Source organism: Trachypithecus francoisi, unplaced genomic scaffold (assembly GCF_009764315.1).
Source record: "Trachypithecus francoisi isolate TF-2019V2 unplaced genomic scaffold, Tfra_2.0 Lachesis_group2, whole genome shotgun sequence".
Classification (NCBI taxonomy): domain Eukaryota; kingdom Metazoa; phylum Chordata; class Mammalia; order Primates; family Cercopithecidae; genus Trachypithecus; species Trachypithecus francoisi.
Window position 1 is genome coordinate 42,632,896 of NW_022681465.1, and position 27,479 is coordinate 42,660,374.

At 36.1% G+C, this 27,479-nt stretch overlaps 1 long non-coding RNA gene and 1 pseudogene across 4 annotated transcripts in view; one reads left to right on the top strand and one right to left on the bottom strand.

Annotated features, from left to right (window-relative positions):
• LOC117064918 overlaps positions 1–27,479 on the top strand; it is a 180,608-nt gene that overhangs the window by 52,482 nt on the left and 100,647 nt on the right. The gene's annotated exons all lie outside the window — the stretch shown is intronic.
• Positions 19,975–21,450, bottom strand: LOC117064917 (annotated as a pseudogene).

The following is a 27,479-nucleotide window of genomic DNA, read 5'->3' on the forward strand; positions in this document are numbered from 1 at the left end:
TCAAATTGTAGGTGGGAGGCAGGCCCTTAATCTAAATTTGAAATAATGATATTAAAATCTGAGCTTGAGTCTGTCATTTATGACTTCTGTGATTTATTTTTGGACAAACCATTCAACATGTTTGAGCCATAGTTTTAATTTGTAAAATGGGATACAGAGGTGATGTAAGGGTACAATGAGTCAATTAATGTGAAAAACCTTTGTAAACTCTGAGGCTTATCACACAGGTTATCTCCTGTTTTTGCTAAGTGGAAAAAGTTGTGACTCTTGTACAAAGTAGTTACAGAAAATAACGTTTCCTTTTTTCTGCAACCTAGCAATTTATTTTATATATATATATATTTTTTTTTTTTTTGAGGCGGAGTCTCGCTCTGTCGCCTGGACTGGAGTGCAGTGGTCAGATCTCAGCTCACTGCAAGCTCCGCCTCCCGGGTTTATACCATTCTCCTGCCTCAGCCTCCCGAGTAGCTGGGACAACAGGTGTCCGCCACCTCGCCCGGCTAGTTTTTGTATTTTTAGTAGAGACGGGGTTTCACCGTGTTAGCCAGGATGGTCTTGATCTCCTGACCTCGTGATCCGCCCATCTTATTATTTATATTTTATATTAACTGACCTACATGTGTAAAAATGAGGTTAGAGTTTTGCTATAATATCGTAATGTGTTTGAATTGAGAACAAGGAAACCTGTATCCACAACATTTCCTTGATATGAATTAATTTCTTTTATTAAAAATGAGGCACCATATGATTAAATAATTCACCTATGGTCACCTTGGCCTTGACTCCCCAGGAAAAGAGATGAAGAGAGTTGCAGGTACTTTCTAGTGAATAATGTATTAATGGGGGGAGAAAAAGAGAAGATTTTTAATTTTTTGGTCAAATTTCTGCTTCAATTAAGATGATTACCAAAATTTTCACTATGTCTGTAATCCAGGTGTTACTCAGACAGTGGTGGGTCCTACTATGTTTGAAACTTGACTTCTTTATCCGTCTTCTGGCATATATGAATTGACATTTGACTCCTTTCAGTCTCAGCACAATTGCCAGTAATTTTGGTGCACCCCATACCTTTAAAACAGGGTTGTTTCAGGAAATTTATTTCCTTCTTTTCTTCTCCAAGAGTAATAACAGCAGCTTTACTAACTGTCATTTGCATTATGTGAGAAATAATCTTTAGTGTCACTAATCAAGACTTGTCAGCATAAGAAGTTTAAGAAGTCTATGCATTCTATATGCAAATATGTAATTTTCTTCTTCACTACTTAACATTCTATTTTTTAAAATTATACTTTAAGTTCCGGGATATATGTGCAGAATGTGCAGGCTTGTTACATAGGTATACATGTGCCATGGTGGTTTGCTGCAGCCATCAACCTGTCATCTACGTTAGGTATTTCTCCTAATGCTATCCCTCCCCTTGCCCCCAACCCCCAACAGACCCTGGTGTGTGATGTTCCCCTCCATGTGTCCATGTGTTCTCATTGTTCAACTCCCACTTATGAGTGAGAACATGCAGCATTTGGTTTTCTGTTCCTGTGTTAGTTTGCTGAGAATGATGGTTTCCAGCTTCACCCATGTCCCTGCAAAGGGAATGAACACATCGTTTTTTGTGGCTGCATAGTATTCCATGGTGTATATGTGCCACATTTTCTTTATCCAGTCTATCATTGATGGGCATTTGGGTTGGTTCCAAGTCTTTGCTATTGTGAATACTGCTGCAGTAAACATATGTGTGCATGTGTCTTTATAGTAGAATGATTTATAATCTTTTAGGTGTACACCCAGTAGTGGATTGCTGGGTCAAATTGTATTTCTAGTTCTAGATCCTTGAGGAATCACCACACTCTCTTCCACAATGGTTGAACTAATTTATATTCTACCAACAGTGTAATAGCATTCCTATTTTTTCACATCCTCTCCAGCATCTATTGTCTCCTGACTTTTTAATGACTGCCATCCTAACTGGCATGAGATGGTATCCCATTGTGGTTTTGATTTGCATTTTTCTTTTTTTAGTATACGTGCTGCCGGAGCACTGATTTGTACTTCTCTAATGACCAGTGATGATGAGCTTTTTTTCATAGGTTGGTTGGCTGCATAAATGTCTTCTTTTGAGAAGTGTCTGTTCATATCCTTTGCCCACTTTTTGATGGGGTTGTTTGTTTTTTTCTTGTAAATTTGTTTAAGTTCCTTGTAGATTCTGGATATTAGCCCTTTGTCAGATGGATAGATTGCAAAAATTTTCTCCCATTCTGTAGGTTGCCTGTTAACTCTGATGATAGTTTCTTTTGTTGTGCAGAAGCTCTTTAGTTTAATTAGATTCCATTTGTCAAATTTGGCTTTTGTTGCCATTGCTTTTGGTTTTAGTCATGAAGTCTTTGCCCATGCCTATGTCCTGAATGGTATTGCCTAGGTTTTATTCTAGGTTTTTTATGGTTTTAGGACTTAGGTTTAAGTCTTTAATCCATGTTGAGTTAATTTTTGTATAAGGTGTAAGGAAGGGGTCCAGTTTCAGTTTTCTGCATTTGGCTAGCCAGTTTTCCCAACACCATTTATTCAATAGGGAATCCTTTCCCCATTGCTTGTTTTTGTCAGGTTTGTCAGAGATCAGATGGTTGTAGATGTGCGGCATTATATCTGAGGCCTGTGTTTTGTTCCATTGGTCTACATATGTTTTGATACCAGTACCATGCTCTTTTGGTTACTGTAGTATAGTTTGAAGTTAGGTAGCATGATGCCTCCAGCTTTTTTCTTTGTGCTTAGAATTGTCTTGGCTATACAGGCTCTTTTTTGGTTCCATATGAAGTTTAAAGTAGCTTTTTCTAATTCTGTGAAGAAAGTCAGTGGTAGCTTGATGGAGATAGCATTGAATGTATAAATTACTTTGGGCATTATGGCCATTTTCACAACATTGATTCTTCCTATCCCTGAGCATGGAATGTTTTTCCATTTGTTTCTGTCCTCTCTTATTTCCTTGAGCAGTGGTTTGTAGTTCTCCTTGAAGAGGTTCTTCACATCTCTTGTCAGTTGTATTCCTAGGTATTTTATTCTCTTAGTAGCAATCGTGAATGGGAGTTCACTCGTGATTTGGCTGTTTGTCTGTTATTGGCGTATAGGAATGCTTGTGATTTTTGCACATTAATTTTGTATCCTGAGACTTTGCTGAAGTTGCTTATCAGCTTAAGGAGATTTTGGGCTGAGACGATGGGGTTTTCTAAATATACAATCATGTCATCTGCAAACAGAGACAATTTGACTTCCTCTCTTTCTATTTGAATACTCTTTATTTCTTTCTCTTGCCTGATTGCCCTGACCACAACTTCCAATACTATGTTGAATAGAACTGGTGAGAGAGGGCATTCTTGTCTTGTGCCAATTTTCCAAGGGAATACTTCCAGCTTTTGCCGATTCAGTATGATATTGGCTGTGGGTTTGTCATAAACAGCTCTTATTGTTTTGAGATATGTTCCATCAATACCTAGTTTATTGAGAGTTTTTAGCGTGAAGGGGTGGTAAATTTTATCGAAGGCCTTTTCGGCATCTATTGAGGTATTCATGTGTTTTTTTTTTGTCATTGGATCTGTTTGTGTGACATATTACATTTATTGATTTGCATATGTTGAACCAGCCTTGCATCCCAGGGATGAAGCCGACTTGATTGTGGTGGATGAGCTTTTTGATGTGCTGCTGGATTCGGTTTGCCAGTATTTTATTGAGGATTTTCGCATCTATGTTCATCAGGGATATTGGCCTGAAATTTTCTTTTTTGTGTTATATCTCTGCCAGGTTTTAGTATCAGGATGATTCTGGTCTCATAAAATGAGTTAGAGAGGAGTCCCTCTTTTTCTATTGTTTGGAATAGTCTCAGAAGGAATGGTACCAGCTCCTCTTTGTACCTCTGGTAGAATTCATCTGTGAATCTGTTTGGTCCTGGGCTTTTGTTGGTAGGCTGTTAATTACTGCCTCAGTTTCAGAACTTGTTATTGTTCTGTTCGGGGATTCCACTTCTTCATCTTGGGAGGGTGTGTGTGTCCCAGAATTTATCCATTTCTTCTAGATTTTCTAGTTTATTTGCATAGAGGTGTTTATAGCATTCTTTGATGGTAGTTTGTATTTCTGTGGGATCAGTGGTGATATTGCCTTTTCATTTTTTATTGTGTCTATTTGATTCTTCTCTCTTTTCTCCTTTGTTAGTCTGGCTAGCAGTCTATCTATTTTGTTGATAATCATTGCAGAAAACCAGCTTGTGGATTCATTGATTTTTTTGAAGGGCTTTGTGTGTGTGTGTGTGTGTGTGTGTGTGTGTCTCTATCTCCTTCAGTTCTGCTCTGATCTTAGTTTTCTTGTCTTCTGGTAGCTTTTGAATGTGTTTGCTCTTGCTTCTCTAGTTCTTCTAATTGTGATGTTAAGGTGTTGATTTTAGATCTTTGTTGCTTTCTCCTGTGGCCATTTAGTGCTATAAATTTCCCTCTAAATACTGCTTTAGCTGTGTCCCAGAGACTTTGGTCTGTTATCTCTTTGTTCTCATTGGATTCTAACAAATTATTTATTTCTACCTTAATTTTGTTACCTAGTAGTCATTCAGGAGCAGGTTGTTCAGTTTCCATGTAGTTGTGCAGTTTTGAGTGAGTTTCTTAATCCTGAGTTCTAATTTGATTGCACTGTAGTCTGAGAGACTGTTTGTTATGATTTCTGTTCTTTTGCATTTGTTGAGGAGTGTTGTACTTCTAATTATGCAGTCCCAATTTTAGAATAAGTGTGATGTAGTGCTGAGAAGAATGTATATTCTGTTGATTTGGGGTGGAGAGTTCTGTAGATGTCTATTAGGTCCACTTGGTCCAGAGCTGAGTTCAAGTCCTCAACATCCTTGTTAATTTTCTGTCTTGTTGATCTGTCTGATATCGATAGTGGATTGTTAAAGTCCCCCGTTATTATTGTGTGGGAGTCTATGTCTCTTTGTAGGTCTGTAAGAACTTTGTTTATGAATCTGGGTGCTCCTGTATTGGGCATATATATTTAGGATAGTTAGCTCTTCTTGTTGCAGTGATCCCTTTACCATTATGTAATGCCCTTCTTTGTCTTTTTTGATCTTTGTTGGTTTAAAGTCTGTTTTATTAGAGACTAGGTTTGCAACCCCTGCTTTTTCTTGCTTTCCATTTGCTTGGTAAATATTCCTACATCCCTTTATTTTAAGCCTGTATGTGTCTTTTCACGTGAAATGGGTCTCCTGAATATAGCACACTAATGGGTCCTGACTATCTAATTTGCCAGTTTGTGTCTTTTAATTGGGGCAATTAGCCCATTTATATTTAAGGTTAATATTGTTATTTGTGAATTTGATCCTGTCATGATGCTAGCTGGTTATTTTGCCTGTTAGTTGATGCAGTTTGTTCATAGTATCACTGGTCTTACAATTTGGTATGTTTTTGCAGTGGCTGATACCAGTTTTTCCTTTCCATGTTTAGTGCTTCCTTCAGGAGCTCTTGTCAGGCAGGCCTGGTGGTGACAAAATCTCTCAGCATTTGCTTGTCTGTAAAAGATTTTATTTCTCCTTTGCTTATGAAGCTTAATTTGGCTGGATGTGAAATTCTGGGTTGAAAATTCTTTTCTTTAAGAATGTTGAATCTTGGCCCCCACTCTCTTCTGGCTTGTAGGGTTTCTGCAGAGAGATCTGCTGTTAGTCTGATGGGTTTCCCTTTGTGGGTAACCCGACCTTTCTCTCTGGCTGCCCTTAACATTGTTTCCTTCATTTCAACTTTGGTGAATCTGAGGATTATGTGTCTTGGGGTTGCTCTTCTCAAGGAATATCTTTGTGGTGTTCTCTGTATTTCCTAAATTTGAATGTTGGCCTGTCTTGCTAGGTTGGGAAAGTTCTCCTGGATAATATCCTGAAGTGTGTTTTCTAACTTGGTTCCATTCTCCCTGTCACTTTCAGGTAAACCAATCAAACATAGGTTTGGTCTCTTCACATCGTCCCATATTTCTTGGAGGCTTTGTTCGTTCCTTTTCATTCTTTTTTCTCTAATCGTGTCTTATGCTTTCTTTCATTAAGCTGATCTTCAATCTCTGATATCCTTTCTTCTGCTTGATTGATTTGGCTATCGATACTTGTGTATGCTTCACAAAGTTCTTATGCTGTTTTTTTGATCTCCATCAGGTCATTTATGTTCTTCTCTAAACTGGTTATTCTAGTTATCGTTTCATCTAACCTTTTATCAAGGTTCTTAGCTTCCTTGCATTGGGTTAGAAGATGCTCCTTTAGCTTGGTGGAGTTTGTTATTACCCATCTTCTGAAGCCTACTTCTGTCAATTTGTCAAACTCATTCTCCGTCCCATTTTGTTCCCTTGCTGACGAGGAGTTGTGATCCTTTGGAGGAGAAGAGGCATTCTGTTTTTTGGAATTTTCAGCCTTTTGCGCTGTCTTTTCCTTATCTTCATGGATTTATCTACCTTTTATCTTGGATTTTAGTGACCTTCAGATGGGGTTTTTGTGTGGTTGTCCTTTTTGTTGATGGTCATGCTATTTCTTTCTGCTTGTTAATTTTCCTTCAACAGTCAGGCTCCTCTGCTGCAGGTTCTTCTGGAGTTTGCTGGATGTCGACACCAGATCCTGTTTGCCTGAGTGTCACCAGCGGAGTCTGCAGAACAGTAAAGATTGCTACCTGTTCTTTCCTCTGGAAGCTTCGTCCCAGAGGGGCACCTGCCAGATCCCAGCCGGAGCTCTTCTTTATGAGTTGTCTGTCCAACCCTGCTGTCCAACTGTGTCTCCCAGTCAGGAGGCATGGGGTTCAGGGACCCACTTGAGGAGGCAGTGTTTCCCTTAGCAGAGCTCTAGGGCTGTGCTCGGAGATGCGCTGCTCTCTTCAGAGCTGGCAGGCAGGAAGTCTGCTGAAGTTGCACCCACAGCTGCTGCTTCTCCCAAGTACTCTGTCCCAGGGAGATGTGAGTTTGATGTATAAGCCCCTGACTGGGGCTGCTACCTTTCTTTCAGAGATGCCCTACCCAGAGAGAAGGAATCTCAAGAGGCAATCTGGCTACAGTGGCTTTGCCACACTGCCTTGGGCTCCATCCAGTTGGAACTTCCTATAGGCTTTGTTTACACTGTGAAGGGAATACTGCCTACTCAATCCTCAGTAATGGCAGACGCCCTCCCCGCACCAAGCTCAAGCATACCAGGTCGACTTCAGACTGCTGTGTTGGCAGCGACAATTTCAAGTCAGGGGATCTTAGCTTGCTGGGCCATTGGGGTGGGATCCACTATAGATCACTTGGGCCATGACTTTAGCCCCCTTTCCAGGGGAGTGAATGGTTCTCTCTGGCTGGTGTTCCAGGCACCACTGGGGTATGAAAAAGAAAACCACTTAAGAACAGGCTATACTTCTCTTGAAAAATTTCTTGGAGTTTATAGGATGAAAATCTGGTCCTAGATTAAATACTTTGTAATTCAGATCAAGTCATTCTTCATTCAGTAGAGCCTGTATACTTCCTCTTGTTGAGTAAAAAGGACACTATTAATAAAATAAAATTATGTATTTTTTGTTTGAGCTTTTTAAAATTTCAATGATTAGTCTACTTTTAAAGGAACGTTTCTTTGAGTAATTGAGCATTGTCAATATGTGAAAATGGGACTGTGGGTTTAACAGCTTTTTCAAGTGGATTTGGTGTTCTTCAAAAAGAGCACAATGTGGAAGTGTTCATTAACAAAAAAGTGGAGAGTTACCAAAACAAAATCTATTTCCAGGCTTCAAAGATGTAAAAGTAAACAACTAATCCTGACTATTAAAAACTAAAATTGTAAACAAACTTTAGTTTTGAGCATGTGGAAACTATTATAGTAATACAAATATGTGTAGTTCAGTTTTTAAATAGGTAGATCACATTTTTCTGTTTGATTTATGTGATTTACATGGAATTTAATAGGATCTATATATTACTGAAAATAATAGTGAATGTGAATTTGTCTTTTTAAAGTTCTCTGATTTGTAACGTTGAGACCTCAGATACAGTAATGCTTAATTGTCTTTCCATAAATAGAGCGGATTTTTTAAAACCTCTGCTAGGAGAAATGTCAGTTTATACTGAGTCATCATAGATGAGTAATATTCTAGAATTTCTTTCTTTTAGTTTAGACTTCTTAAATGTTATTTTGTCTAATTTTTCAAACACAGTATATTATATTTTAAGTGTTATGTTGAAGATATATAGTAGCAGTTGTTGCAGAATTTTTTTTCTATAGAAGATCACACATTTCTTGGAATCAAGTTGGATATTTTTCTTTTTGTTAAACATTAAGAATTACTGGGCAGTAACAGCAGACATGGAGATTCTAACATGTATGTCTAAATAGAAGCATTGTTTTAGAGGTCCTTTGGAAATTTCCTTTGGAAAATTTAATATACACTTATATATACTTTCACATTCTTTGATGGAGTTATGTATAAACTGACAACTAACCAAGTTATTACCAAAACATACAATGTAGAAATAGAATTCAGGGTCCTTTCAGCATCATGCAGTGTGGGCAATTATTTGATATATATTCCCACACATGTGAATATTAGTGTGACTATATATCTTTATGTTTTCTATTTTAATGATTTACACAGTGGAGTCATATCATACATTTGCTTTACTTAAATACATATGCATATAAAGATTTGGCCAAAAAGAAAGAGAAATTAAAATATTTCGCTCAATGAATGTGTGCCGTGGAGTGAATGTGAGATGTAAATCTGCTATTCCTGTCAGTCTCAGTTCTTTTATGTGTGCTAGGCTGAGTGTGTTTCTTGGGTTTAAAGTTATGTATTTTTTTTTTTGATATACAGTATGAAATACAAGCCAACTAATTCATCTAGTACACAACCAAAGTAAAAAGATAACTGATATGAGAGAAAGTATGTCAGTCTTCAACATGCCATTGCCTTAAGGGATTTTGACCACATGCAAATTTTTCTTATGTGCTGACTTTAGATCCTGATCTCTAAGAGGCCACTTAAGTGTAGCGAGTTTTTTGGGTTTAATTAAAAATTTTTAATAGTCTGGTAGACTGTGTTAATCTACTTTAAGTCTACTTTAATAAATTTCTTCACCAGTCTGTACCATGATAATCTCTTAGATGTACATCTTAGGAAGTCTGAGGAAGCGTAATACTGTGGATGAAATTATCAGCTTTGACATCAGTTCCCTTTCAGCCCTGACCAGTTTCTTTACTGCTACCACCCTACATTATGTGGGAATTTTTTTTTTTTTTGAGGCGGAGTCTTGCTCTGTTGCCCAGGCTGGAGTGCGGTGGCGCAATCTCAGCTCACTGCAAGCTCCGCCTCCCGGGTTCACACCATTCTCCTACCTCAGCCTCCTGAGTAGCTGGGACTACAGGCACCCGCCACCACGCCTGGCTAATTTTTTTGTATTTTTAGTAGAGATGGAGTTTCACTGTGTTAGCCAGGATGGTCTTGATCTCCTGACCTCGTGATCCACCCACCTCGGCCTCCCAAAGTGCTGGGATTACAGCCATGAGTCACTGCACCTGGCCGGTTGTTTTGTTTTTATATACTTAAATACCAAAATGCTTTCAAAATGCATATTATTTAGTATTATCTGTCATAATTGTTACTCACTAAATAGTTGAGAATTAAATGAGCAATGTAATTATATCTGTGTCACATAGATATAATTGCCACCATTTTAAATATAAAGAAACTGAAGTACAGATGAAGGCAAATGTATCATCTTGGAAATAAAAAATCTGGGTTCATATTATATTTCTGAAATTGTATGATCTTTGGAAAATCCCTTAGTCTCCTTGAGCCTCTGCTTTCTCATCTGTAAAATGGGGATCTTATCTCCCTGAAAGGGTTATTGGGAGAATGGAGTGAAATCATCATTGTGGAAATATGTTGAAACTGTAAGTTTCCGTACAAAGATGAAGCCAGAATTATAGTATTCTAATACACTACCAATTGTAAGACCATCAGTCTAATAACTTTGGAAAAGAGCAATTCAGTGGTCTTTCTACTGTTTCTACACAGTCTCAGGTCTGGAGACACTAGGTCTACTTACCACTATGTCTGTATCACATTACTAACATTTATCGTAAAAGCAATTTTGAAAAACTCTTGTTCTCATGAGCCTAAATTTCAAAGATAATTTTAGACCTGTAATATATTATAGATGTCTTTTGAATAATAATTCAAAAAATCTCAGAGAGGGCGGACACAGTGGCACATGCCTCTAGTCCTAGTTACTCAAGAGGCTGAGGAGTGGGGATCGCTTAAGCCCCAAGTTCAAGAACAGCTTGGGCAACATGTCAAGACCTTGTCGCTTTGAATAAAGAAATGCAGATAACGAATTTTTTTTTCTTATTTTTCCTTCTATTTGAAACTTATTCAAGTTTGTAAACTACAAAAAGTGGTATGTAATAGGTCACCCACATAGTCTCATTCTTCCTACTTTAACCCAGTTTTCCCCAGAATATGGCATGAAAGTCCTGGTGGCCAATTTGTTTATATCATTCAACTCTTCTGATAAGAAGAATATAAATAAATGTGATTACATTTAAGTTTTATGGCATACATGTATGACTGATGATGTTACCTGATTATTATTGCTCAGTAACATTGTAAATTTGTAAGAAAAGTACCTACTTCATTCTTTTAAAATTTGCTTCCCTTTCTAATGAGATCTTTGAGGATATTCTGCAATTACATAGTTACATTTTTTGTCTTAAATATCTAATACAATGTATGTTGACATAATGGGATTACACTGAGACATACAACAAACAAAACTAACAAAAATTAAACCATCACAGGAGAAAATGTCAAAAGAAAAGTATATAATGAAGTAAAATTTTAAAAAAAGTTTTGATTAGGATTGTAAAGAACTAACAGGAGGTATCACCAGTGTGTTTCTTACTTGGTGCTTTTCTTTCAGGAAGAGTCTTATCAGCTGAAGAAAGTGGCTCTTTTATTTGAACTAAAAGCTGATTTCTCTGAAATCAGATTTTGTATTCCCAAGGCTCTACTCTACAATGCCAGCACAAACATACATCAGCAGCTGTATAATATCTTTAAAGACTTAGCAAGAAAGTATCAAATAATTACTTATTCCATTTAGAACCTGAGGATGACTACAAAAATCTTACTGGAGTTTTAGGGAGGATGATAATAAGACAAACATACTTTATGAGAAGTATATATAAAACAATAATGTGAATCGATTGATAAGATTGCATTTTATCAGTGAGAGATTCAGGAAAATATCTTCATTATATTCTTCAATAAAAAACTATATAATAGTTTGTATTAACTGTGTAATTGAGTGAATCTGCTGTTAGATTTATCTTTGAGTCTGGCTTATAGGTGCCATTCTAGTAAATTTATTGTTAACTAGTGCATTGCGTGGTGGAAGAAGAAATGTAATATTCCAAATTAAATAGTGATATTTCTTTTCTGGTAATACAAAAGACTCAGATTATTCTGTCCTAGTTTCTAAACTCACAGAAATACACTGCTAGTTTAATATTTGGTATTTCCACTATGTATTTTAAATACCTCTAACTTTACATTACTGTTTGTGGTACAATGAAAAGATGAAGAGTCAGAACATCTGGGTTATGGTCTTGGATTTTCTGCTTATTAGTTTTGTATCTCTGATAGTTCACTTAACTTCTTTGGCCCTTAGTGTTCTCGTTTGTAAAATAGGGCTAATAGTATTATACTTACTTCTATAACTCATAGGGTTGTTGTGTAGCTTAAATGAGAATTTATGTGGAAATGCCTTGTGAATTATAAAGTACTGTTTAGTATACCATCTAAAATACTTTATTTAGAATGAGAAGGGATATAAAGAAAAACAGTACAAATATAAGTTTTTTATTATTATTTCTTTTTACATTAATATGAGAGATATCAACCATACTCTTTATTAGAAAGGGTGAGAACACTCCAGAAAGGTCAACTGTTTTGTCTGTTGTCAGAGGATTAGAGAGAAGTTTAATATGGGTCATATATTTCAGGTCATGTATGTCCTTATATTTAAAATTCCCTTCAGATTATAGTCTTGTAATCTTACCTTTTGACCTTGTTTACTTCCTCTGAAAACACTGTGTGTGAGTGTGTTTGTGTGGAGTATATATAAAATGCACATATACATTTTGTCTGGATGTAGAAAAATACTGCAGTAGGCATAGCAAGAGCTAGTTCCTTTTGAGAAGACTTCATTCATTCATTTTTTGTGCAGTTATTTGTGCCAGACACAAGTTGTCTTTGCTCCAGTATTTGACCATATTAACTGAAAACTTGGCCATCAGTTTGTTGGTTGTATGGTTATTAATTTCTGTTCTTATTATGTACCTTTTCAGCAGATCCTTGAAGTCTTCATTGGATGTAGATATTGATAAGGGATGTACTCTGTTTTCAGTTTATTACCTTATGTTTAACCATAAATAAGTAAAAAAGGTATAAAAAAGAGACAAAAGTGGTATGTTTCTTGGATGTTCAGCTGCATGTGAGGAAGATCTTCTGGCATTATCTCTATTCAGTCATCTATTTAGTAAGGCCCAATTTATACTGCAGATAGGAAAGATTTTCTAAAAGTGAAGGGAAAAAATCACCATTTATTGTTAATATTATCCATCAATTAGCACATATTTATTGATCATATACTCTAAGCCAGACACTATGCTAGATGTTGAGGATAAAATGATTTCTGTCCTTGCTTACAGTCTAGTATAAGAGATAGTTGTTAATCAAATAATTTCACAATTAAGTTTAAAATTAAAACAGCCATAAACACTAAGGAGAGGTATGTGGTCTTAAGAGAACTCACAACATTTGAGAGAAATAGAAAAAGTAATGATGGTACATATTTGAATGATGAAAAGAAGTGGGGAACTACAATTAATAATCTGTAACATTATTACATGTATCTTATATATCACAGGATTCTAGTGGTAAGAGTTTTGATACAATTATGATCGGGAGTAACTATCCCACCCATAATTAGCTAGGTAAACTTAAACAATTTTGATATAATAAAGAATGATTTGAAATCAATTTAAAAAATAATGTTAAACATTAGAGAATAAAACACACAATTTTACTTCATACACTTAAAATCAGTGGAATAAGTCCATATGCTAAATTATCTCTTTACACATGTCACTTTATTATATATAGTGTTTCTTTGCCTTGAAAAGTAAGAAAATAAGACTTTGGGAACTAAGAAGCTTGCTAAATAAAATTCTTCCCCTAAGATATTAATGGAAGCATTAAAGCATTAAAAATTTATATTATTTCTTATCGATGTTTTTACTTTTGTTGAAATTTAACCTTATAGAGGGAACCCATTAATTTCACTTTAAATTTTGCTTTGTTACATGGACTATTTATACAGTATTTTTATTCTTATAAGCAGAGCTTATTCTGTTTATTCTTATAAGCAGAGCTTATAAGAAATTTAAAACATTTTTAAAAAGGATATTTTGGTTTCATGAAACAAAAGTATTTTCCTTTTCTTCATTTCTTTCTTTTTTTCTTATTTATTTATTTATTTATTTTTTATTATACTTTAAGTTCTAGGGTACATGTGCATAACGTGCAGGTTTGTTACATATGTATACTTGTGCCATGTTGGTGTGCTGCACCCATCAACTCGTCAGCACCTATCAATTCATCATTTATATCATGTATAACTCCTAATGCAATCCTCCCCCCTCCCTCCTCCCCATGATAGGCCCCAGTGTGATGTTCCCCTTCACGAGTCCAAGTGATCTCATTGTTCAGTTCCCACCTATGAGTGAGAACATGCGGTTTGGTTTTCTGTTCTTGTGATAGTTTGCTAAGAATGATGGTTTCCAGCTGCATCCATGTCCCTACAAAGGACGCAAACTCATCCTTTTTTATGGCTGTATATTATTCCATGGTGTATATGTGCCACATTTTCTTAATCCAGTCTGTCACAGATGGACATTTGGGTTGAGCAAAGCTTAAATCTCAGCTTGAAGTTCTTTAAAATTAAATGGTTAGCCTTTTTGATTATTAATTATACTGTTGTATAATATTAGATCTGTTTCCTCAAGCATTTAATTCAGTGCATCAGCAAGAATGCTCCAACTAAAATGTTTTTCTTAAGTGAAATAAAAGAGATATGTTAATAATACTTAAGTTCTTATTGATTGCTGAATAGCAAGTAATTTTTAAATAATGTCAACACTTACATACTCTCAGCCTTTCTCCTAGATTTGCAGAGGAAACTGGCCAGACTTTATGACAGCAGCTTTACTTTATCACTCATAGAGCTCCCTGAATGAATTTCATGTTTAATGGGTGCTGGAGGTAAAAATCCTTTGGCTGATTGGAAGCTGGAGGAATAAAAATGTACGACTTTGAGCTGTATGCTTTAATCATGAGGATAGTGTTTCCTTTTTATTTTGATTTAGATTTATCAAAGAGTAACAATTCATTGCATGTTTAGTATTTGGAATGGAATATGCAGCACTGGGTGTTACTAGAAATACCAGTTGAAAATATTTTTTCTCCTTTTCCTCTCAATTCTTTGACTTAAAACAAGTGTTCCTATAAGTAGTCCTGTATTTAACATCCAGCAGTGTTATGTTGACTTTGAATATATAATAGAACATGAAAGGTAAGTTGTGTTTCAAACTGCATTGTAATTATATACTGAACTACACTGTAATCCTATCTATCAAATCCTGGTTTATGGTGTTCTCATGAGGGTCAACTATTGTAACTAGAATTAATGAAACATAAAATGCTTTTTCGTTTTTGGATGGGGGGATTCTGTTCCCTTGTACTTTACAAGCTTGAATCTCCCCCTACGCTAAAAATAGTACTTATGTTTAGTAAGAAAAATATTGCCTTATTAAGGTTGGGAAGCTAATTAATTCCAGGAGACATTAAAAAATAATTTTATCTTTTATTTTAGATTCAGGGTTACATGTGCAGGTTTGTTACCTGGGTTTATTGCATGATGCTGAGGTTTGGGATATGGTTGATCCTGTCACCCAGGTAATGAGCATAGTACCCAGTAGTTAGCTTTTCAGCTTTTGTCCCCTGCTTTCCCTCTCCCCTCTGGTAGTCCTCAGTGTCTATTGTTACTATCTTTATGTCTATGAGTACCCATTGTTTAGCTCCCACTTATAAGTGAGAATATATAGTGTTTGTTTTTCTGTTCCTGCCTTAATTCACGTAGGATAATGGCCTCCTTCTTGTTACAAAGGACTTGATTTTCTTCTTTTTTATGGCTGCATAGTATTACATGGTATGTATATGCCATATTTTCTTTATCCAGATTCACTGTTGGTAGGTAACTAGGTTGATTCCATGTCTTTGATATTGTGGGTGGTGCTGCAATGAACATACAAGTGCATGTGTCTTTTTGGTAGAACAGTTTATTTTCTTTTGGATATATACCCAGTAATGGGATTGCTAGGTTCAATGGTAATTCTGTTTTAAGATCTTTGAGAAGTCTCCAAACTGCTTTCCACAGTGGCTGAAGTAATTTACATTTTCTCTAACAACGTATAAAAATACCCTTTTCTCGGCAGCCTCACCAGCATCTGTTGTTGTTTTTTTGCTCTTCAATAATTGCCATTCTGACTTGTATGAGATGGCATCTCACTGTGGTTTTGATTTGCCTTTCTCTGATGATTAGTGATGTTGAGAATTTTTCATATGTTTGTTGGCTGCTTGTATGTCTACAGGAAACATTTGTTAACTGTGTTAGGGAAAGTTCTCAAGAGAAACAGAGCCAATAGGATATACAGTCATGTGTTGCTTAATGATGGGGATACTTCCTGAAAAATGTGTCATTAGGTGACCTTGTCCTTGTGTGAACAGAATAGAATATACTTACACAAACCTACATGGTATAGCCTACTACATACCTGAGCTATACGGTTTAGCCTATTGCTCCTAGGCCACAAACCTGTACAGCATGTTAATGTACTTAGTACTGTTGACACTTGTAACACAGTGGTAATTATTTGTGTATCTAAATATAGAAAAACTACAATAAAAATACAGCATAAAAGATAAAAAATGGTACACCTATATAGGGCACTTACCGTAAGTGGAGTTTTCGGGACTGGAAGTTGCTCTGGCTGAATGAGTGGTGAGTGAATATGAAAACTTAGGACATTACTGTGTAGTACTATAGACTTTATAAGCACTGTGCACTTAGGCTATACTAAATTTATAAAGAAATATTTTTCTTCCTTCAAAAATAAATTAACCTTTTTAATAAATATTTTAAATAAAGTTGATAAATTAACTTTTTTACTTTATAAATTTTAAAAAAACTTTTTGACTCGTTTGTAATAACACTTAGCTTAAAACACATAACACTTAGCTTAAAACATAAACACATTATACAGCTGCACAAAAGTCCTTTATTTCCTTATTCTATGAGCTTTTTCCCTATTTGTAATTTTTCACTGTTAAAACTATTTTTTATTAAAAACTAAGATACAAACACACATTAGCCTAGTCCTAATCAAGGTTAGGGTCATCAATATCATTATCTTCCATCCCACATCTTGTCCCACTGGCAGGTCTTCAAGGGCAATAACATGTATGGAGCTATCATCTTCTATGATAATGCCTTCTTTTGGAATATCTCCTGAAGGACTTGCCTGAGGCTCCTGAAGGAGCTCACTGTAAAATAACAATAAAAAGTCTAGTATTAGTTGATACATAAGCCAGTAACATAGTCATTTATTATCATTATCAAGTATTATGTACTATATATCAGTGGTCCCCAACCTTTTTGGCACCAGGGACCGGTTTTGTGGAAGACAATTACTCTGTGGACCAGGGATGATGGGGCATGGTTTTGAGATAAAACTGTTCCACCTCAGATCATCAGGCATTAGATTCTCATAAGGAGTGTGCAGCCTATATCCCTTGCATGCATAGTTCACAATAGGGTTTGTGCTTCTGTAAGAATCTAATGCCACCGCTGATATGACAGGAGGTGGGGCTCAGGTGATAATGCTTGCTGACTAACCGCTAACCTCCTGCTTTGCAGCCCAGTTCCTAACAGGCCACCGACTGGTACTGCTCCATGGCTCGGGGTTTGGGGACCCCTGCTGTACATATTTGTATGTAGTACATTATGATGGCTACAGTGTCACTAGGCAATTGGGATTTTTCAGTTCCATATAATCTTTTGAGACCGCAGTCATATATGAGATCCATCATTACCTGAATATTGTTAAGTAGCACCTGACTGTAAGGGACGTTTATTCTGAGGAATTAGCAGAGAAGTCCTATGATCTACTCCTTGCAAGATGGAGACCTAGGAAAGCTGGTAGTGTAATGTGATTCTGAATCTGAAGGACTGAGAACCAGGTGAGCTGATGGTGTAAATCCCAGTCCAGCGGCAGGAGAAGACTCATATTCTAGCTCAAACAGGCAGGCAGGAAGCAAAAAGGTGTCAATTCTTCCTTCCTTCACCTTTTGTTTTATTCAGGCCTTCAATTAATTGGATGATGGCCAACCACATTGGGGAGGGCAATGTACTTTACTGAGTCTACTGATTCAAATGCTAAACTCATCCAGAAATGCCCTCACAGACACACTCAGAAACAATGTTTAATCTTAGCACCCTGTGGCCCCATTCAAATTGACACATAAAATTGAGCATCACATGAATTTAAGTTGTATGTATATTTTATGAAAGGTGATAGAGGTCAGGAGTGTCTCAATAATTTTGCCAAAAAATAAAAAGAAGAGAATTACTGCCATTTCCTGTCATTTGTACCACCATCCGAAATAATTTAACCCAAAACCTTATTATGTAATAACAGTTGTGCAGGTCAGTTAGAACAATAATAAACAATCAGACTTCTCTAATCTGGGCATTTCTGTCATGAACGGAGTGATATAACTAAGAGTTGTATGGATGAATAGCACAGAGAGACCTAATTCTTCCACATTCTTTGACTGCATGATAACTTGGAGAGAACACTGAATGAATTGATATTTCTGGCTAATATATAAGTTTTAGATTTTTGTGAATTAAAAACATTAATGTGAACAAAGCTGCAACTTATATAGAGAATCAGTTTTCTGTTCAGAGTCTTGGCATATCTAAAATAAAATAGCTGGAGGATTTTATGTGTTGATTATAAGACCCATTAAAAGTCACAACCACCTAGTAGAAAAGCTTCCATTTTTGAAAAATGAGGTTCTTTGAGAACCATGGATCATTGACTAGCTGATCATGTATTTACTTTATTCTTTCTTTTTCTGTCTTTTCTATGGGCAAGGAGGAGGAGTTAGATGACACTAAGGGAATATGGATTTCAGATGTGTAGAGTTTTGACACTTTGATACAAAGAAATGATTATTCTAAATAACTTATTACACATGCATTTGAAAGAAGAAATGAAACTTGATTAAAAGTTCTAAACTTAAAAGAATTGCAGTGAAATCAGAGACTCTTTAGTTCAGCCTGTACGAATGAGGAAACCTAGATAAACAGAACACATAAAGTTAATATAAACTGGTTCTAGAAAGTTAATAAAAACTGCCATGACCCTGGGTAATGCTATTTTCAGTATTTTATTTAATGTATTTTTAATCGTTCTAACTTACCTATAAGATAAACTCATGTTTGTCTCAATTCATTCTATTTAGAATCTAAGTAAAATAACACATTTTTGAGATATTTTGGTTAGATCTTTGAAAATTAATTGTAAAACATCTCGTAAATTAGGAACTCTACAAGCATATGGTATCTTTTTTTGCTCTAGTTTCTTATTTTCTCAATGTTTTACATATTCATCAAGACTATACATAAGATAGTTGATCCCTTGGGTTTAGCTCTACAGGTATAAAGATTTAAATACAGTTTAATTTCAAAAAGTTATTTAAAAATTTTAAAAAGGAAATACTTCAAAGAAATGAAAATGAAACGTTTAAAATAGGAAATATTAAAAATTTTAAATAGGGAAAAATTGCAAACATATTAAAAAAGCAGACTAACCAATATTAACAATATTTTAACCAGATTTAAAATGTTAAGTATTTTAACGTTTGCTTTATATTTATTTTTGTTGTAAAGAAATAAAAATTCATAAGGATTCTTGAGTTCCTTCACTTCCCATTCTGTCTCATTTTACTTCTTCAGCGATAACCACTTTCCTGAAGTTGGTATGTATTCTTCCTCCAGCTTTATTTATTTGATTGTATATATTTATATTTATGTATTCATAAATTTATATACCTGCTCTACCAGTATGGTATCTGCTAGCCACATGTGGCTAATTAAATTAATTAAAAGAAAACACATTCAGTTTCTTTGGAGTACTAGCCATATTATAAGTGTTTAATATTCTTTAATATCCACATATCGCTAGAGGCCGCTGTATTAGACAATGCAGATACTGAACATTTTCATTATTGCAGAGTGTTCTGGTGTATACTATTGTTTGCATGTTCCTAAACTTATATAAATTGTATCATAGTGTACATATTCTGGAGCTTGTTTTTTTTACTCAGCATTATGTTTTTGAGATTTATCTATAGTGATACACATAGTGTTTCATTATATAAATGTGCTGCATTTTATTTATTCACTTATTTACGGATGTTTAGTCTATTTCTAGGTATTAAATGTTAAAACAATGCTGTAAGGAACACTTTTGTGCTTGTTCTTTTGCCAGGTATGTGTAAAGGTTTCTTTAGGGTGTGTGCTTGTTGGTTGTAATCATTATCAACTTTGCATGATGTAGTCAGTCATTCCCCAAAGTAGCAATACCAATTTATGTTTCACTAGCAGTGGGTAAGATTTCCTTTTCCTCATATACTTGCTTATACTTAATATTATTAAAATATAGTGTGAAATGTTGTTTTGCTTTCATTTGCATTTCCCTAATAGTGAGGATGAGCAACCTTTCATATGTTTATTGTCCATTTACATTTCATTTCTTTTGTTTTTACCTATTTATGAACATGTGCCCTCACAGATACGTAGGCAATAGATCATAAAGATGTTGATGTGACTATAAAATTAAAAAACTGAAAGGTCAGAAGGCACATTCTAAAGAATATGAAAATATATTAATAAAGTAAAATTATCTAGAAACTACTATTTGAGGCTTTAAAAACAAACAAAAATACACATTTAAATCTTCTTATTCTAAATCAAAAATATTTTCTTACAAAGTTTAAAGGGCTTTTTTATTATTATTTAGGTCCAAAAAAGGTTTTTAAATTTCACAGCAGAAATAACAGAAAATAAAATGTTCTTCCAATTTCAATATTCTATACAGCACCTCGCTTTCTCCTAATTTTTCCTTAAACTAAAAGGAAACCAGGTAACATTAGTGTGGCAGAGAGTTCACTGTAGATTCAGTGTGATTTTCCTTATCCTGCTTTTCTTCACGTGGTGAATCTAGTTCATTTCTGCTATCTTCCTCCTCACTGGAATCACTGTCCGATCCACATTCCTCCATCCTGACAGACTGATTGTCATGAGAAGCACTTTCACAGGTTTTGTCTGTGGGAACAGCTCCTTTCCGTTGGAGCAAGATAGTAAAAAATGCTTCTTGCCAGTCTCTTGTTTCCAGGTATTCCAGAATAATCTCAAACACATGATTAACTGCCGAAACTTTTCGACTATTCATCTTCACAAAATTTCCAAGCGGGAGCTGTGCATGATTGATTCCATAATCTGATGCTTGTTTATATGTGAGTCCCTTGTGATGGTTGTGATCTTCTAATCCTCCAATCACATAAGCCTTTGATTCATCTAATTCCTTCAGTATATTAGGTGAATCTGATGTAAGATAAATCAGGTCTTCTTTATGAGTTCACTATAGTGCTCTGGTTTGATATGGATATCCTTCCAGTTGACCCATCCTTTGTCATTTTCATCCATGTTGTTTTTCAGCTAACCTCCATGGCTTGTCAAGTAAAACTGCACAGGATGCAATGCCTGTCGGTTTTCTGCGTAACATCGTTGAATCTGCTTATGAAGTTTCTTAATGTCCTTTAATACCATCAAGTCATCAAAACTACCGTCAATAATGAGGCGAAGGGTGCTATGAACAACATCTCTTCGAACACGTTTTCTGTCATTTCCGTCTGAGTTTGATTCCATTTGACATTGTCGCTCCAATTTTTTCCTCTACTGTTTTTCTTTCTGCTTTTGTTTGCAGAGTTCCTGTTGCTCTTCCCGTTGTTTCTGTTTTATTAGTTTTTTCATTTGTCTTAATTTAGATACTGGTTCACACCCTTCACCTAATCTTGGCTTCTGGCTTTCTTCTTGATGTTCATTTATGCCTTGCTTTTTGTCAACATTAGAAGTTTCAATAAATGCTGGCAACATTTCAGATGACATTATTTGGTGCCTCGAGCTGAGGAGTTGATAGGGAAGTGAAATCTCAGAAAGCAAGCCTTTCTAGGTTGGCCTGGTTACCGCTCATGCTTCCTTCCACAGAAATTTCAATTCCCAGAGGCAGGGGCAGTAGTTACACCGGCTTATCTTTTTACTTTGTGATGTATGGATGTATAGAGGTTTCAAAACTTACTGTGTAAATATTTTTGGCCTTTCCCTTTAAGGCTTCTACTTTTTTGGGTCTTAAGAAAGTTTTTCCTATTTTGATGTCATAGGGTTAATTTTCAGTTTTTCTTCTAAAAATGTTACAATTTTGCTTTCTAGCCTTAAGTTTTAAAAATCCACCTGGAGTTTATTTCGCGAGATGGTCTAAATTTTTTTCCATATGTAACTAATTTTCTCAGTATCATTATGAAAATAATTTATCATTTCCTCAATGATTTGTATTGCCAACTTTCTAGTATAGAGTACCAACAATATTCAGTACCAAATTGCCATATATATGTGGTTCTGTTTCTGGGTTCCCTATTCTGTGTGGTTGATTTGTTTATCTCTATGCCAACATTATGCTGTCTAAATTATCATAGCTTTATAATAGGATGATGGCTGTTAGGATAAATCATTCCACATTGTTCATCTTCTTCAAAAGTATCTTATTTTCAATCTTTTCTTTTACATGTGAATTATAGGGGTCATATTGTCAAGTTCTGTTAACAACCTTCATGGGATTTCTAGTGGAATTGAATTTATTGAAATAATTTAGTGAGAACAGACATTTTTATGAAACTGAATTTTTTTCATCTACCAACATGGTATATCTTCCCATTCATTTAAATTTCCATTTATGCCTGATGGTAAAGTTTTAGAATTTCCTCTGTAAAAGTTTTACTCAGATTTTGTTAGATATATTCTAGATACATTATGATTTTGTTTCTATTGGAATGAGATGTTTTATTACATTTGTGCTTGGGTATTGCCTCTGTGTAGGAATGCTATTAATTTTTTGCATGTTGATCTTATTCCCAGTAACCTTGTTGAATTGTCTCATTAGTTTTGACAGTTTGTAGATTCTCTTGGATCTTCTGTATAATCATATTATTTGTAAATAATAATTTTTATTTTTTCAATTCTTAGACTTTTAAAACTTGTTAGGGGCTGGGCATGATGTTTCATGCCTGTAATCCCAGCACTTTGGAAGGCTGAGGCAGGCGGATCACCTGAGGTTAGGAGTTTGAGACCAGCCTGGCCAACATGGTAAACCCCGTGTCTACTAAAAATACAAATTCAGCTGGACATGGTGGCAGGCACCGGTAATCCCAGCTACTTGGGAGGCTGAGGAGGGAGAGTCGCTTGAACCTGGGAGGCAGAGGTTGCAGTGAGCCGAGATTGTACCTTTGCACTCCAGCCTGGGCAACAAGAGCGAGACTTCGTCTCAAAAAAGAACCCGAAAAGTCCCAAAAAACTGGTTAGGATTTCCTGTATAGGCCTAACTTGAAGCAGTACTAACAAACATTTTTATATTGTTTCTAATTTTAAAGAGAATGCTTTAAAATTCTACTATTAAATATCAGGTTAAGAGAATTTTCTTGTATTCTTAGTTTGCTAAAAGTTTCTTAATGTAATACATAGATGTTGAATTTTTTTTCCTGTATCTTTTGAAATGATCTTACGGTTTTTCTCCTAAATGTGTTAATATGGCAGCTTACATTACTAGATTTAGCAATGTCAGTCTATCCTTGAATTCCTGGGATAAATCTTACTTGATTATGACACAGTTAAGTAGATATATGTATATAGACATAGACATTTAGATGATATAGATGGACACACTTTGCTTAACTAAATTGATTAAATTCATTAATTTATGTTGGACATTTTCATCTCTGTTAGTAAATAAGCCTGCCTATAGTGTTTTCTTATCCATTTTTGCCATTTTGGGCATTGAGATTATACTAGTTGATACGGTTTAGCTGTGTCCCCACCCAAATCTCAACATGAATTGTATTTCCCAGAATCCCTATGTGTTGTGGGAGGGACCCAGGGGGAGCTAACTGAAACATGGGGGTCGGTCCTTCCCATGCTATTATCATGATAGTGACTAAGTCTCATGAAATATGATGGGTTTATCAGGGGTTTCCATTTTTGCTTCCTCCTCATTTTGTCTTGCTACTGCCATGTAAGAAATGCCTTTCACCACCTGCTATGATTCTGAGAACTCCCCAGTCATGTGGAACTGTAAGTCCAATTAAACCTCTTTTGCTTCGCAGTCTCGGGTATGTGTTTATCAGCAGCATGAAAACAGATTAGTACAGTCAGTTTGTACCAGTAGAGTGGGGTGTTGCTGAAAAGATACCTGAAAATATGGAAGCGACTTTGGAAATGGGTAACAGGCAGAGATTGGAACAGTTTGGAGGGCTCAGAAGAAGACAGGTTTAAAATGTGGGAAAGTTTGGAACCTCCTAGAAATTTGTTGAATGGCTTTGACAAAAATGCTGATAGTGATATGAACAATAAGGTCCAAGCTGAGATGATCTCAGATGGAGATGAGGAACTTGTTGGGAACTGGAGCAAAGGTGACTCTTGTTATGTTTTAGCAAAGAGACTGGCAGCATTTCGCCCTTGCCCTAGAGATATGTGGAACTCTGAACTTGAGAGAGATGATTTGTGGTGTCTGGAAGAAGAAATTTATAAGCAGCAAAGCATTTAAAAGGTGACTTGGGTGCTGTTGAAAGGGAAACAGAGCATAAAAGTTCAGAAAATTTGTAGCCTGATGATGCAGTAGTAAAGAAAAACCCATTTTTCTGAGGAGAAATTCAAGCCAGCTGCAGAAATATGCATATTTAGCAAGGAGCCTAATGTTAATCCCCAAGACTGTGGGGAAAATGTTTCTAGACCATGTCTCCAGGCCATGTCAGAGACCTTCACAGCAGGCCCTCCCATCACAAACCGGGAGGCCTGAAAGAAAAATGTGGTTTTGGGGCCAGGCCCAGGGTCCCCATGCTATGTGCAGCCTAGGGACTTGGTGCCTTGTGTCCCAGCCACTCCAGTCAAGGCTGAAAGGGGCTGACGTAAAGCTTGGGTTGTGGCTTCAGAGGATGGAAGCCCCAACCTTGGCAGCTTCCTAGTGGTAATGAGCCCTCAAGGGCACAGAAGAATTGAGGTTTGGAAACCTCTGCCTAGATTTCAGAAGATGTATGGAAACGCCAGGATATACAGACAAAAGTTTGCTGCAGGGGCGGGGTCCTCATGGAGAACCTCTGCTAGGGCAGTGTGGAAGGGAAATGTGGAGTTGGAGTCTCCACAGAGAGTTCATACTGGGACATTTCCTAGTGGAGCTGTGAGAAGAGGGGCACCGTCTTCCAGACCCTAGAATGGTAGACCAGTGACAGCTTGCACCATGCATCTGGAAAAGCTGCAGACATGCAATGTTAGCCTGTGAAAGCAGCTGGGAGGGAGGCTGTACCCTGCAAAGCCACAGGGGTGGAGCTGCCCAAGACCATGGGAACACATCTCTTGCATCAGCATGACCTGAATGTGAGACCTGGAGTCAAAGGAGATCATTTAATTTGACTGCCCTACTGGATTTCAGACTTGCATGGACCCTGTAACTGCTTTGTTTTGGCCAGTTTCTTTCATTTGGAACAGCTGTATTTACCCAATACCTGTACCCCCATTGTATTTAGGAAGTAACTAGATTGCTCTTGATTTTACAGGCTCGTAGGCAGAAGGGACTTGCCTTGTCTCAGATGAGACTTTGGACTGTGGACTTTTAGGTTAATGCTGAAATGAGTTAAGACTTTGGGGGACTGTTGGGAAGGCATGATTGGTTTTGAGATATAAGAACATGAGATTTGGAGGAGCCAGGGGCAGAATGATATAGTTTGGCTCTGTCCCTACCGAAATATCAACTTGAATTGTATCTCCCAGAATTCCCGTGTGTTGTGGGAGAGACCCGGGGGAGGTAATTGAATCATGGGGGCTGGTCTTTCCTGTGCTATTCTCATGACAATGATTAAGTTTCACGAGATCTGATGGGTTTATCAGGAGTTTCCGCTTTTGCTTCTTCCTCATTTTCTCTTGCTGCTTCCATGTAAGAAGTGCCTTTTGCCTCCCACCATGATTCTGAGGCCTCCCTAGCCATTTGGAACTGTAAGTTCAATTAATCCTCTTCTTCTTCTCAATCTTGAGTATGCTTTTATCAGCAGCATGAAAATGGACTAATACGCTAGTCCTATAAGATAAGCTGGATAGCTTTTCCTATTTTTTATTCTTGGAATATCTTGCTTAAAATAGGGGTTACCTGTTTCTTTAAGATTTGGTGATACTTGTCTATAAACAACTTTTGACTGATGTTTTCTTGTGGACATATTTTTGACTGCTGAATTAATTTCTTTGATATCATGAATATGTTCAGGTTTTCTATATTCTTCTTTAGTCAAATTTAGTTTGTTTATACAGAGTATTCCAAAAGTCTTAGTGCAGTTTTAAGCTTAAATGACTTCAAGAGTATAAATGACATGGACTTATACAAAAATGATCTGCAATCAATTTAACTTTTTTTGAGTTTTATGGCTTCTGAATAACAAATTTTAATTTTTTGTTCCAATCAGTATTTGCCATAGAGGAACTGAAACAAAAAATTAAAATTAAAAATTTATTATTAAATTTCTTTATAAGATTTTTTCCTCCTTCTTGTCTTGTGCGATTTATTGGTTGAGGAAACCAGCTTATTAGTCTGTAAAGTTTCCCACTGTCTTAGGAATTCCTAGACAACCCCCAGATTCAGTGACTCACTAGGAGGACTCACAGGACTCAGCATATAGTCATGCTCATGGCTGTGATTTATTATAGCGAAGGATGCAAAGCAATACCAGTAAAGGGAAAAGGCAAATGGAGCAAAGTCTGGAGGAAACCAGCCATAAGCCTTGAAAAGTCCTCTGCTGATGGAGTCACAGGATGAACCTAATTCAATCCTCAGGAACAAGTTGTAACAACACATGTGAAATGTCTACCAGGGAAGCTCACTAGAGACTTTGTGCCCAGGGTGTTTATTAGAGGCTGCTTATCTAGGCATTCTCTGCATGGCATATACAAAATTCCAGACTCTCAAAAAGAGAGGAGGTGTTTAACTTAAACCACATTGTACAAACTGTTTAGGCACAGTGACCTCTCTTAGTAGTTCTGGGACTGGTGGCAACACTTCGAAATCCAAGTTCACAGGGTCAACCTTGCAAACAGTTTGTTCTAAAAAACTTTTCTATTTCAAATTTGGGATTATAGGAATTTTACTTAACATTTTGATTTTATGTTTGTGCTTTTTTCCCTCTTATGCTAAAACTGTTGGTTTCTAGTATAATAACATTAATGAAATTAATCTCTATTTTAATATCAGTATAACAATACCAATGCTATTGCTAACAATATGGTTACTGGGAAAAAGTTTACAATTTTTTTTTTATAGTTCTTTTTGTTCTTGCTGTATATCTCTTTTTTTTTTTTTTTTTTTGTATTTTTTAGTAGAGACGGGGTTTCACCGTGTTAGCCAGGATGGTCTCGATCTCCTGACCTCGTGATCCGCCCGTCTCGGCCTCCCAAAGTGCTGGGATTACAGGCTTGAGCCACCGCGTCCGGCCCTTGCTGTATATCTCACTTAGAATTTATAATCTAATTACTCTGTTTAATGTCACTTGAAATAATTGTTCTTTGTGTTTAAGCTAGCAAGTTGATACATAAGTTAGTTTATTTCATTTTACTTTCAAATTTTGGGAATAGTTTTTAACATTCTTGATTCAGCTTTGCTTTATAATTATGTTAGAAATTTATATAGTTTCAGAGCCAAAACTAGAAAATAAGGTAAATTTGGCGAAGTCTACTTTCTATCCTTCTCTCTTTGCCCTTTTCTCTGCTTTCCCATAGGTAAACAATGTAATTAGCTTTGATTTATCTTTCTTTTCTGTCTGCTTTTAAAATGGAATTAAATTTGTATTGTTTTCCTAGATAAACGCAGGCTTACTATTGACACTGTCCAGCCCCTAGTTTTGTTCATTTAATAATATTTCTTATAATACACTATAATTTCTTATAATTACACTATAACATTACATATAATTCCT